We start from the raw sequence: 12,300 nt of genomic DNA, 5'->3' as shown, positions 1-12,300 counted from the left end.
TGGCCCGAAATGTCAGCCTTCCTGCTCCTCTGATGCTGCTTGGCCTGCTGTGTTCATCCAGCTCTACACCTTGTTATCTCATAAACTTAAGTATTGTCACTTTGGCATTATTACTGTTTTGACAACTTATTGTTATCACAGTGAGTGGGAAAGGAAGTTCTTAGTTTGACTGACAACTCTAAGAGAATATTAAATAATTAACTGTCTATGATCTTTGGTTATAAATATGGATGTCCCTTATTATACTGAATTAAGTACTCAATGGATTTAATATGTATAATACTTTTATCGATAAGCATTTTCCTTATATAGTGAAATCCGTAGTACGTCATTTAAACCTTATTTTGTTACACGTTAGCATGACTTCCAAGGCCTGCACTGTGGATTGAATTGTTATGGAGGTTATAACGCCCAAAGGGTGTGGGTGGGTATGTTAGCATAAGTTGCCACTAAATTGGCTAAGGAGTTATAAGAGGACATGGAGTGGGTGAGGGCATGAATAGCCATGATCTGGAATGGATGGGGCAGGGAGTAGCTACCTTTGATTCATGCCCACATCCTGACATCAGAATGCAGCCTAGCCCTTCCAACCCCACAAACACATAGCTGTCCCTGAATGAAGAACCATTCTTTTGTTGCACTTTTTATTAAGTTGGGTGTGGAAAGCCAGAAAATTTCCCAATTCTGCACAAATACCTCAGAAGCTAAAATCCAGGGCAAGGTGTTCAAGTTTCCAAAGTGAAGTCACCTCAAAGCCCTCTGACTAATTCAGTACTACCACTGAACTAATGTTAGCACACAGTCCTGAGGGCATTTTTCAAATTATTTCATGGGATGAGGGGGTCATTGGTAGGGCCAGGTTTTTTCAATCATCTCTAATTGAAGTGAGTCACTTGCTAGGCCATCGTGGATGGAAATTAAAAGTCAACCATGGCTGTGCATCTCGTATCACATGTAGACCAGACCAGGTGAGGATGGCGGATTTCCTTACCTGAGGGGCATTAGTGGATCACATATGTTTTTATGACAATTAGTCACCGTTACTGAGCCTAGCAATCAATTCCAAATTTTAATAATTGAGTTTAAGTTCTAACCACAGTATGGTGGGATAGAAGCATGTGCCCCTAAAACATTAATTTTGGGTTTAAGGATTATTAACCAAGATACATTACCACTACATCTCCATCTTGCATAAAGCCATTAGACTCCATTAAAGGACTAACAGTTTATGAAAAACAGACAGAAGAAGGCTGTGTATGATTGTCTTAAGGAAATCTACATTTAATGGTATGTCTGTGTAACAGGGAAATAAAAATGGCAGCATCTAGCAAGAGGGGATTGAGGCAATAATGGGCATTTTTTAAATAAGAGGGGGTTGACTCTTTCATGGTAGGAGGAGAAAAGCCAGCAAGCCATACTGAAATAGCTTTTTGGAATAATTTCTTTTGACACTTCAGCCAGATATGTATTATATAAATATTGAACACATTATTATTATGTATAATCACTACCTTATTGCCATGGATTATGCAATCAGATCTATCCTACTGGTGACAGATGCCAAGAACTGCTCAGATGCACTTAAAAATAAATCTCCAGTTTTATGGCTTTGCAAAGCTAAACCTAATTCAATTCACACTGTTGGTCATTGCCAGCAAGAATTGGAAAGTTAGCATTCTCTCAATATACCAGTCTGGTTCAATGTTTCCATTGTCGTGGCTGGCTGGACTAAGTCTCTTCATTATACTACATGTAATAGTAATCATCCACATGTTTCTATGCTTGAAAATCAGTGCAAAGAAACCAAAAAAGGGTGATTTTATTTTTTTAATGTGCAAACATAAGCAAATAAATGTCTGTATGTGTGACAAGATGTACTACAGCAAGTTGCCAAGGCTCTTTTGGCAGCACCTTTCAATCCCACAAACACTGGAAGAACAAGGACAGCAGAAAGAAAGAAACATCACCATCTATAAATTCCCTTCCAAGTCATGCAGCATCCGAGTATATATTGTCATTCCTTTACTATTGCTGGGTCAAAATTCTGGAAATGGGTTCCAAAATGTTACTGCACTTCAGGCTTAACCTTAAAGAAAGCCTCAAATTTAGGTTTAGAAAAAGTCATTATTTAACAAATTACATGGAAGAATCAGAGTTAAAGCAGTTTGGTTCTTGACTTTGGAAACATTCAGTGGAATTGAATTATTTTTCCTCACTTTATAAACCTGCTGTAGCTTCTTTCAATCTCAGGGGAATGAGATAATTGCCCTAAATCAAACCAAATGTACTGAATCAATGATTTAAAAAGCATATGGCTTCTATGGTTTAAATTAAAAATTCATGTTTATTCAATGCAGAGGAAAGGAAAATTAAAAGGCATGAATAAGAGCAGAATGAAGTATTAAGTTATAGATGGCTTATGGCCCTATGAGAAGACACTATGGCACCATTTAGGATCAGGTAGAGGAGATATAAATGTTTTATTTCAGTTAAGCTGTTTTATAAAACGATTTTTAAAACATTTCCATAATAGAACAAACTCCTCTAAATGATTATGCTGATTACTATAGTTTCAACATTTAGAAATAATCAAAACTTGTTGATCTTTCGGGATTTAAATTATTAAATAAATAAAACATAATCACATGTTTTGCACATTAATAAGAACATATGGGTACCTTCAAACCTTCAACTTTGAATTTTGAACGTTGTTTGGAAACAGTCCTGGGATTCTGTTTCCTCTCATATTTTCTTGTATGAAGACTGTGGTGGAAATGAGTAGTTTGATGAGATACACTTGAAGTGGATGAAGAAAGCTTAAAGAAGGAATCAGGACAGGAAAAAAAAGTAGAGGAAGAATAAGCTATATTACAAATCTTATACTTGTGTACATTCCTTTTCTGCAGCTTCTGCCTCCTTGTTGCCATGTGTTTGCTACATTTTGTCTGAAATTTTCCTTATAAAATCCTATTCCTATATTAATAATGAAAAATACTTATGTAAACCTTTTACTCTGCCTGTACAACATGGCTAGTAGGTTCCATAACATGACCATTTTTTTAAAAAATTACGATTTGTTTTACATTCAGCACTTTTATCTCAGTAACTCATATCTGTAATGTCCAAAAGAATAGCTTAAACAGTTCATTCATTCTTGTGTCCAGAGAAGGATGCTGTGAGAAAGATTACAATTGTGCAGTCTGAATATACGTAGTGTACCCAGTGGTCCACGTTATACCAGTATTGTTCAGTCAGCAATACTCAGAAATGATTTTTCTTTTGCTTTGGCAATTTCTGCTGAGAGGTTCTTAAAGTTATTAGAAAGAAAGCTAGGAGCGAAAAGTCAAAAACTTTCCTGCGGTAAAACTTGCAGTGTTTTTTTTTACAGTGGTGCTCGTTTGGGAAGAAATAACAGTGTTTCAATTAAGCATCTGTTCCATTACTTGTTTTGTGTTCAATAATATTCAAAAAGTGAATGAGAGATTAAGACAATGGAAAGGGTAAAGGGAACTTTAACAACAGATGTTGAGTAAGACAAAGAGTTTGGCAAGGAAGTGAAATGGATTATTTTTCCAAATAGTTTTGCTTCAAAAAAACAGTCACCACTTTAATTTTGAAACCAACTGATTACTTTTACTTTATTTTGCTGAAAAAGATTACTACTGGTAGCTTCCACCAGACAGAGGGGAGAACTTTAACTCACAGTCATCTAATTTTGGAAGAAAGCAATGAATATTGTGGTGGGGACTTCCCGTACTCAAACTAGAGCAGAATTCCACCATAAACACAATTGATGTTAAACATCCAGGATGCTCGGCTGAAACAGGAAAAAGAAACAGGAGTATTTCAAATAAGATTTGTGATTTATTCCCCAAACCTTGGATGACCTCGCCAGATCAGATCTCAGCACCGGAGTTGGCAGATTTCCCACTGCCCCTAGTGAAAAGACTGCAGCAAAACACTTGTTTGGTACCCACTGTCAGGTAGCATTTAGTCAACTCAAAGCTAACTTTGATTCAGGTCTACTTGGAATGCCACCAAAGGACATCCAGCCATTCATTAGATGCTTACTTTGGTTCTAAGTTGCATTTCATTAAATTCTATATCCTATTAGACAAGGGATGTGGGGGTAAAGAAACGATCGGGAGAAAAATGGCAGAAATAAATTTTTATGTCACTTTCTAATTTTATGTTATTTTTAAGTTGACTTTGGAAAATGAGCAAATCCTCTGTAACAAATGGAGGATATATGAGAAGAAAATTCTCATCAGGACGTCTGTAATCACTTGTTATCTGCTGTGTTTCAAGTAAATGGGATTGGGGAAGTGAATGAGAATAAAGCGTCTGGTGAATAACAGCAGTGGAAGGGGAAAGGGAGATCAAAACGATTGAGAGTTTGACTGAAGGTTTGGTAGAAAGAGAAATGGAGAGTGAGATTTATTTTGGAGACAAAGTGAGATTGAGGAGATGGAGCAGGTAGAAGCAATGAGTGAAGTTATGGCAAGGGAATCACAAAGGGCCATGATTTTTACGCAACCCCACCCCAAATACAGCCTACAGCTTTAGTGGATGCTTTCACTTCCAGTTCATCTCAATTATTGTTGTGTTACTTTAAGTGAGCGTGACCATAATCTGCATACATCATTAGGCAGGACAAGATGTCACATATCACGTGATATGGAGTTTTTCCATTGTGTTTGCTGATCAAGCAAGCTGTCTTTGTAGTAAGAGCTCTCCAGAAATGTGCAAATACTCCTGCAATCTTCAAACAAAATAACACATAACGTGATTTTTTCCTTCAGAATAAAAACCGAAAGAACTGCAGATGCTATAAATCAGAAATAAAAATAGAAATTGCTGGAAAAGCTCAGCAGGTTAACATTTCAGGATTTTGTGTGAAGTTCTGAGGAAGGGTCACTCGACCTGAAACATTAACTCTGATTTCTTTCCACAGGTGCTGCCAGACCTGCTGAGCTTTACTAGGAATTTCTGTTTTTGTTTGTGTTTTTTTTTCAGTCCTGCTTAAGTGATTGACACATTTAAATTGAAGGATTGAAGGAAATACACACTATCTCACCTGACGGGGAAGAAGAAAGGGCAAAATATAGCAAAGCAGAAATGATTGAAAGAAAGAGGAATAAGAAAAGGAGAGAGAAAGATACCTGAAGAAGGATAGATATAAAAATAGGAACAGAAAGATAACAGTGACATAGAGTGAGAGAGAGACCACAACCTAGAAATTAACTGACCCCACGTATATTAACAAGCGCAAAACAGGTATCTCAACAGACAATACGAAAGAAGGCTTGTGCGTGCACATTTCATACTATACGGCCGTACATCATAGGAGCAGAAGTAGGCTATTCAGCCCATTGGTCTATTCCGTAATGAGATCACAGCTAATCCGATGATGCTCAACTCCACTTTGCTGCCTTTTTCCCATAATCTTGATCCCCATACTACTTAAAAATCTGCCTATCTCAGCACTGAATATACATAACTGCAACCTCTACAGCCCTGTATGGTAAAGAATTCCACAGATTCAATACCCTCTGAAAAAAGTAACCCTCCATATTTCTGTCTTAAATGAGTGACCCCTTATGCTGAGATTATGCTCCCTGTCCCACAACGGGAAACAACTTATCTGCATCTACTCTAACAACCCCAAAAAATCCTGTATGCTTCAATAAGGTCTCCTCCAATTCTTCTGATCTACCATGAGTACAAGCCCAACCTATTCAAACTCTCATTATAAAAAAATGCTTCCATGCCTGGAGTCAACCTAGTGGAACCTCTCTAGACTGCCTCCAGTTCCAGTTATCTATCCTTAGACACAGGACCAAAACTGCTCACAATATTCCAGTTGTGGTCTGAATAGTGTCTTATATAGATTTAGCAAAACCCCCTATTTTTGTACTCCATTTCTTTTCAAATAAAGGCCAACAATCCATTTGCCTTATCTATTACACACTGAACTTGGATTCTGTCTTGTTGTGAATCATGCATGAGGACCCCAAATGCACCTGTGCTACAGCTTTCTGCAGTCTTTCTCCACTTAAATATTTACTCATCTATTCTTCCTGCCAGAGTGCATAACCCTATGTTATATTCCATTTGCCATGTTTTTACCCACTCTCTTAACCTATCAATATCCCACTGTAGACTCTCTGCATCATCCTCATCACTTATCTTCCCACCTATTTTTGTGTAATTCTAAAAGATGGCAACACTTCCCTGATCCAAATCATTAATACGTATTGTAAATAATGATGGCCCCAGTACTGATCCCTGTGGCACTACACTAGTTGCATGCTCCCTTTGTCACAAACCCCTGTCTTCTATTTGTTGCCAATCTGCTATCCAAGTGAACGAACTACCCCCAATACCGTGAGCTTTTATCATATAAATTAGCCTTACGCGCAGTATCAAAGACCATTTGAAAATCCAAATATGTTAAATCTACTGGTTCCACTTTAGCTATCTTCCTTGTTACCTCCTCAATGTGCACTAATAAATTTGGCAGGCACAATTTCCTCTTCATGAAGATATGCTAAGTCTGCTTGATTATATTATGTACTTCTACATGCTCTACTATTTACATACGTTATATTAAATTCGAATATATCCCAATGACAGACCTTAAGCTAACTGGCCTTTAGTTACCTGTCTCTTGTCTCCCTGCTTTTATGAATAAGGGTGTTACATTGGCAGATAGATAAGGCAGCTTGAGGAAAGCATAGTGGGCTTATATTTGTGTAAACAAGTGATCACTAGTCAGAGGATATCTTACAAGAGGAGCAGGAACTGCTATTGGGAGAATCACGTCATGGCCCTCCCTAATTGCTGATAGCAAATATTCATATTACTGTCATTTAGTTTTTAAAACAGCTAGAACTTAGGCAACTATTGATAGTTTAAAGAGAATCTACCTTGAAACTTATAAACATGGTAGAAAAGTTTAGGCATCCTCTGCCTATAAATATAAGATTGTCAGGCAAGTGTACGTGCAGCCTTGCAATAGTGACAGTTTCGGGACATTCTGCACCTTAACACTTCACAGCAGAGACTCTTATGATAACAGCGATGGTTGTTATTAAAGCCTTAAGTGTAATTTTACCCTGTTGTTGACTAAAACATTTGACGAGCTTAGCTATCTGGTCATGAAATGGGAAATGATTACTATGGGTAGGATGATGCTGCCACCAATCTTCTTTCCTTTAACTGATTATCAGAGTCAAATTGGCTTACACTGGTGGAGGATCAAGCACTACAGAGTCTTAACTAGAAGAGGCCCATGTCATAGCAAGATGTAGTTTACTGCATGACAGCAATTAGGTACAAGTTACATTAGTTCATGAGGCATGATTACTAAGGTAATAAAAACATTTGTGAATATACATCAACACTCCATAAGATTGTAAACGTTCTGCTTTCTCCCAACCCATGCAAGTAAGGCATCATCTAATTAGGTGGTCTCTACATCAATCACTTCAGAGCCATTACCTTATACAGTATCTCCCCGCAAGCACTTTTTTTTCCCCGTGGTTAACATTTGTACATGCATGGTTACATTGACTACCACCTTTTCTCCCCTAAAATTCAGACCATCTGGATGTTTCACAATTTTCCAGAACACATTATCTTTTTGGACTTGGGAGATTAATAGGTCTTTTGCATTGAGGACTTTTGACTTTAATTCTGATCTTGACCTTATGTGGTCTGCAACCTGTCTTACTTCACTGGAGGACCTTTTATCCCTTGGATGTCCTTTGCTGGGGATGATTGGTCCTGACAACCCAGGTGGTTGGTCCATTGCCTTATTGGAGAACCCTCAATCACTTGAATGTCTTGTGTAGACAAATTCTTCTCTGCTGAATCTGGTAATTGTTCCAAAACGATATCTGGGGCACCTTTATTCTCTTTAATTTCCATCATGGAACAGCTGCTCAACCTAAACACATATTCTCTTCTTTTGTAGTATCCTGGATTTCTGAACCAGGTAATTTCTTCTTTTTGACTGTGTCCTGAATTTGCAGTCATTCGCCTGGCTTCCATGGAGTCAAATGCAACTCAGCTTCGTTTTGTGCTATTAAATCTTTATTCTCAATTTGCTCATAAAGCCGTGTTGAAGGATATAAATTCTTAACTTCAACTGATGACTAGATTAGACATCTTCATTTGCCCTCCATAGTTATTGTACTGCTGCAGCAGATATTTTCCCACCCCCAGTCAAGGTACTAGAGGACTGCTGCACTACCACATCATAACATTATCTCTGTCACTGGTACATATAATTCTGCTTTGAAAGACAAAGGATTTACATATTGCTCATAAACTTGTTTCATCTTGCCACATGGCATCAAATGTGAACCTGCTATACACTTTGTTCACAAGGCCATGTTGGTGCCTGTGCTGTTTTTGACTAAAGATTGATCAATCAGCTCAAATGGCTTGTCCTTCTTACTCTTTACTTCCTCATTTCCATCTTCTTGCAAACTTCGCAGGTTTCTGTCATCAGAATTTTTTTCACTTAAGGTAAGGGTGTTTTCTGTTATTTCTAATCCTGTATAATCACCAATTTCACAATTAATCCATGAGATCATTAATCTCTTCTTGAAATCCCTAGCCACCATTCTGCCAACTGAGGAACGGCTTGACATCTGGCAAACCGTAAGTGTGCTAGGTGTATCCTTACCAGGTCTGAAATAAAGGGTTTAATGTGGGTAGCTGTTTCTCCCTTTTTGGTTATTCCATGAGTTCCTGTTGAGTCCTTGTTTATTCAAGCACTTGAAGCTGCTGACAGTGGGTATGGATTGTTCTTTAAGTGGTAAAATACTTAAAGCTGTACTCTCATGTAGCTCTTTGCAAATTTCTCGTCCTGGATCCGATGGTTTATTTCACCATTACAAATTGTGGTATTAAGCGATGATGCTCACTGCTGATCACCACGTGGAATTTGTGGATATGAGAATGCTACCACCAATCCGGTTTCCTTTGTCTGGATACAGTGGTAGAGTCAACCACTATTGAACCTGAACAAGTGGTTCCTCTCACCTTAAACAAGAAGTTGTTAGTGTACCATAGCAATTAGGAACAGGTTACATTAGTTTATCAGGCATTGTTACTAAGATGATGAGGAGACCGATGGAGGTCTGCACTTCTCAGGCATAATCCTGCCATGAAACACGATCGAATTTGTAATTCCAAAAAAAAATCTGCAATTGAAAGTCAAATGGTGACAAAGAAACCATTGCTGAAAAATCTAACATGTTTACTAATGCACTTTAGAGAAGGAAATCAGCCATCCTTACCTGGGCCTGGCCTGCATATGACTCCAGATATGTGGTTGACTCATAAATATCCTCTGTAGAAGCCTAGCAATCCACTCAGTTGTATCTAACAACTAAAAAGTCTCAAGAAAGGAATGAAACCACATTGACCACCTGGCACCACCAGAACAACAGCAAGCAACAACAGCATAATGAGCCCTGTCATCCCAGTAAGTTCTCCTTACTAACATGTGAGTGTTAATCCCAGAATTGGGGGAGCTGCCTTACAGATTGTTCAAGCAGCAGTCTGACGTAGCAATACCCAAAGAATGATGCCTTGCTGACAATGTCATAAACACATCATCACAAACCCTGGGCTGTCCTATTCCACCAGAAGGACAGACCCAACAGAGGTGGCAGGTCAGTGCTATACAGTCAGGTGGGAGTCACGGGGGGTCCTCAATATTGACTCTGGATCCCATAAAGTCTCATGACATTAGGTCAAAATAGGCAAGAAGATCCCCTGCTGTTTACCATGTGTTGAGCCTGCCTTGGTGGATAATTCAGTGTTATTCCATGTTCAGCATCACTTGAGGAAGTACTGAGGGTGAGAAGGGTGCAGCATGTATGGGGGACTTCAACATCCATAACCAAGTGTGGCTTGGCACCACCACTAAGCCAGTCAAATCCAAAAGGACATACCAGTGAAGGAGCCAACAAGAGGGAAAATCTTACTTGACCTTATCCTTAACAATCTTCCTGCCACAAATGTATCTGTCCACAACTGCGTCAGTAAGACCGACCACTGTGCAGCGCTTGTGGAAAGAAATCCTGGCTTAAAATTGGGAATACCTTCCTTCGTGTTGTGTGCCACTATCACCAAACAGGGTAGTTTTCAAACAGATCAAGCAACTTAGCATCCATAGGATGGGCCATTAGTAGCAGTACAACTGTACTCAGACACAATCCATATTGTGTAATCTCATGGCTCAGCATCGTCTTCATTCAACCATTGCTATCAAGCTAGGGATCAACCCTGGTTCAATGAACAGTGCAGGAAGGTATGCCAGAAGAAGCACCACACATCTCTAAAAATGATGCGTCAATCTGATGTAGCTACAACACTGAGTACCAAATAGTTTAAACACAGTGTGATAGACAGAGCTAAATTATTCCACAACTATTGGATCAGATCTAAGCTTGGCAGTCATGCAACATCTGATCATGACCGGTGGTGGACAACCAACCAACTCACTGAGGAAGAGGTTCCACAATTATCCCCTATCTTAATGATGGAGGTGTCCAGCACATCAGTGCAAAAGATAAGTCTGAAGTATTTGGAACAATCTTCATCCAGAAGTGCCAAATGGATGATCCATCTCGGTCTCCTCCAGACGTACTTAGCAACACAGATACCAGTGTTCAGTCAATTCAACTCACCCCATATGATATTTAGAAATGGCTGAAGGCACTGGACACAGCAAAAGCTGTGGATCTTGACAAACTTCCAGCAATAGTACTGACAATTTGTTCTATAAAATCTGCCTAGCTGTTCCATAGCTAGAGCATTGGCATCTACTGACAATGTAGAAAATTGCCCAGATACAATTTGTACAAAGAAATGAGATTAAATCCAACCTGGCAAATCAGAAATCTGTTCTCAATCATCAGTAAAGTGATGGAAGATGTCTTTAATTGTGCTACCAAGCAGCACTTGAACAGCAATAACCTGCTCACTGACACTTTGGGTTCTGCCTTTGCCATTCCTAATCTAATTGCAGCCTTGGTTAAAACATAGACAAAAGAACTGCATTCCAGAGATGAAATGAGAGTGACTTCTCCTGGCATCAAGGCTGGATTTTACTGAGTGTGGAATTGAGGAACCCTAGCAAATGTACAGACAGTGGGAATCAAGAAGAAAGCTCTCCACATGGGTTAGAACCATACCATTTGTGACTTCTCAGATTCTGACAGAGTCCATGTTCAAACGTGGCAAGATCTGAATGATATCCAAGTCTGCGTTGATAAGTGGCAAGTAACAGCAATACCATTGCTGAATCCCCCACCATCAACAACCTAAAGGTTACTGTTGACCGGCAACTGCAATGGCCTACCCATAAAATTACAGCGGCTACAAGAGCAGGTCAGAGGCTTGGTACATTATAATGAATCACTCAGCTCTTGACTTCCCAAAATCTGTCCACCACCACCTACAAGGCACAAACCAGGAGTGTAAGGGTTTTTTGATTGGCATCATTTTCTCAAACATACACTTGCCTCACTATTGGTGCTCAGTAGCAGTGGTGTGTACCGACTGGGAGATGCACTGCAGAAATTCGTTAAAGTTCCTTAGACAATAACTTTCAAATCCATGAACACTGATATCTAGAAGCACGTGAACAGCAGAAATATGGAATCACCACCACTTGCCAGTCCCCCTCCAAGCCAATCACCATCCTGATATTGACTAGATCACAATTTCTGAAATTCTCTCCCATGGCATTGTGGTCAAACCACAGTAGGTGGACTGTGCTGTTCAAGAAGGCAGCTCACCACCACCTTCTCAAGGGGAACTATGGATGAGCAATAAATGCTGGCCCAGCCAGAAACGCCCATATGCTATGAATGAGAAAAGTGCACTTAAAGCAGTTTGAAAGCAGCCAGAGGCACTGGCAGATGGGTAGCATCCCCAAGCAAGACCACTTGGATTCCACATTGTTAAAGTCAAAAGATACCTTGATATCAGGAGCCTTTCAGTGACACTTAGCCAACTGTCAACTTATGGGTTCCTGATGCGGAGACTACACTGGGAAGATGCAGTTAGGAAACTTTAGTTAGGAAACCATAAGATGTATCCACTAGTAACCAACTGTGCCTCACAAAACCCATTTCCATGATTATGCTGATAAAAGTGCCATCTATCTTGGGAATTTAATTTTTGAGTCCCTCTGGCCTATTTAACACTCCCATCTCATTTATATTGAAGCCATTAATTATATTAAGGTTACCACTATTCAGGGAGGGGAAGCTC

General features: G+C 39.3%; 1 protein-coding gene across 1 annotated transcript in view; it reads right to left on the bottom strand.

Moving 5' to 3' along the window:
- The window catches only part of LOC109919499 (potassium channel subfamily K member 2), a 165,569-nt gene that overhangs the window by 28,452 nt on the left and 124,817 nt on the right, over window positions 1-12,300 (bottom strand). The window lies entirely within an intron of this gene.

This window comes from Rhincodon typus, chromosome 9 (assembly GCF_021869965.1).
Source record: "Rhincodon typus isolate 14 chromosome 9, sRhiTyp1.1, whole genome shotgun sequence".
Lineage (NCBI taxonomy): Eukaryota > Metazoa > Chordata > Chondrichthyes > Orectolobiformes > Rhincodontidae > Rhincodon > Rhincodon typus.
Note: the sequence above shows the minus strand (reverse complement) of the source record. Positions and strands in the feature narration are given on the sequence as shown.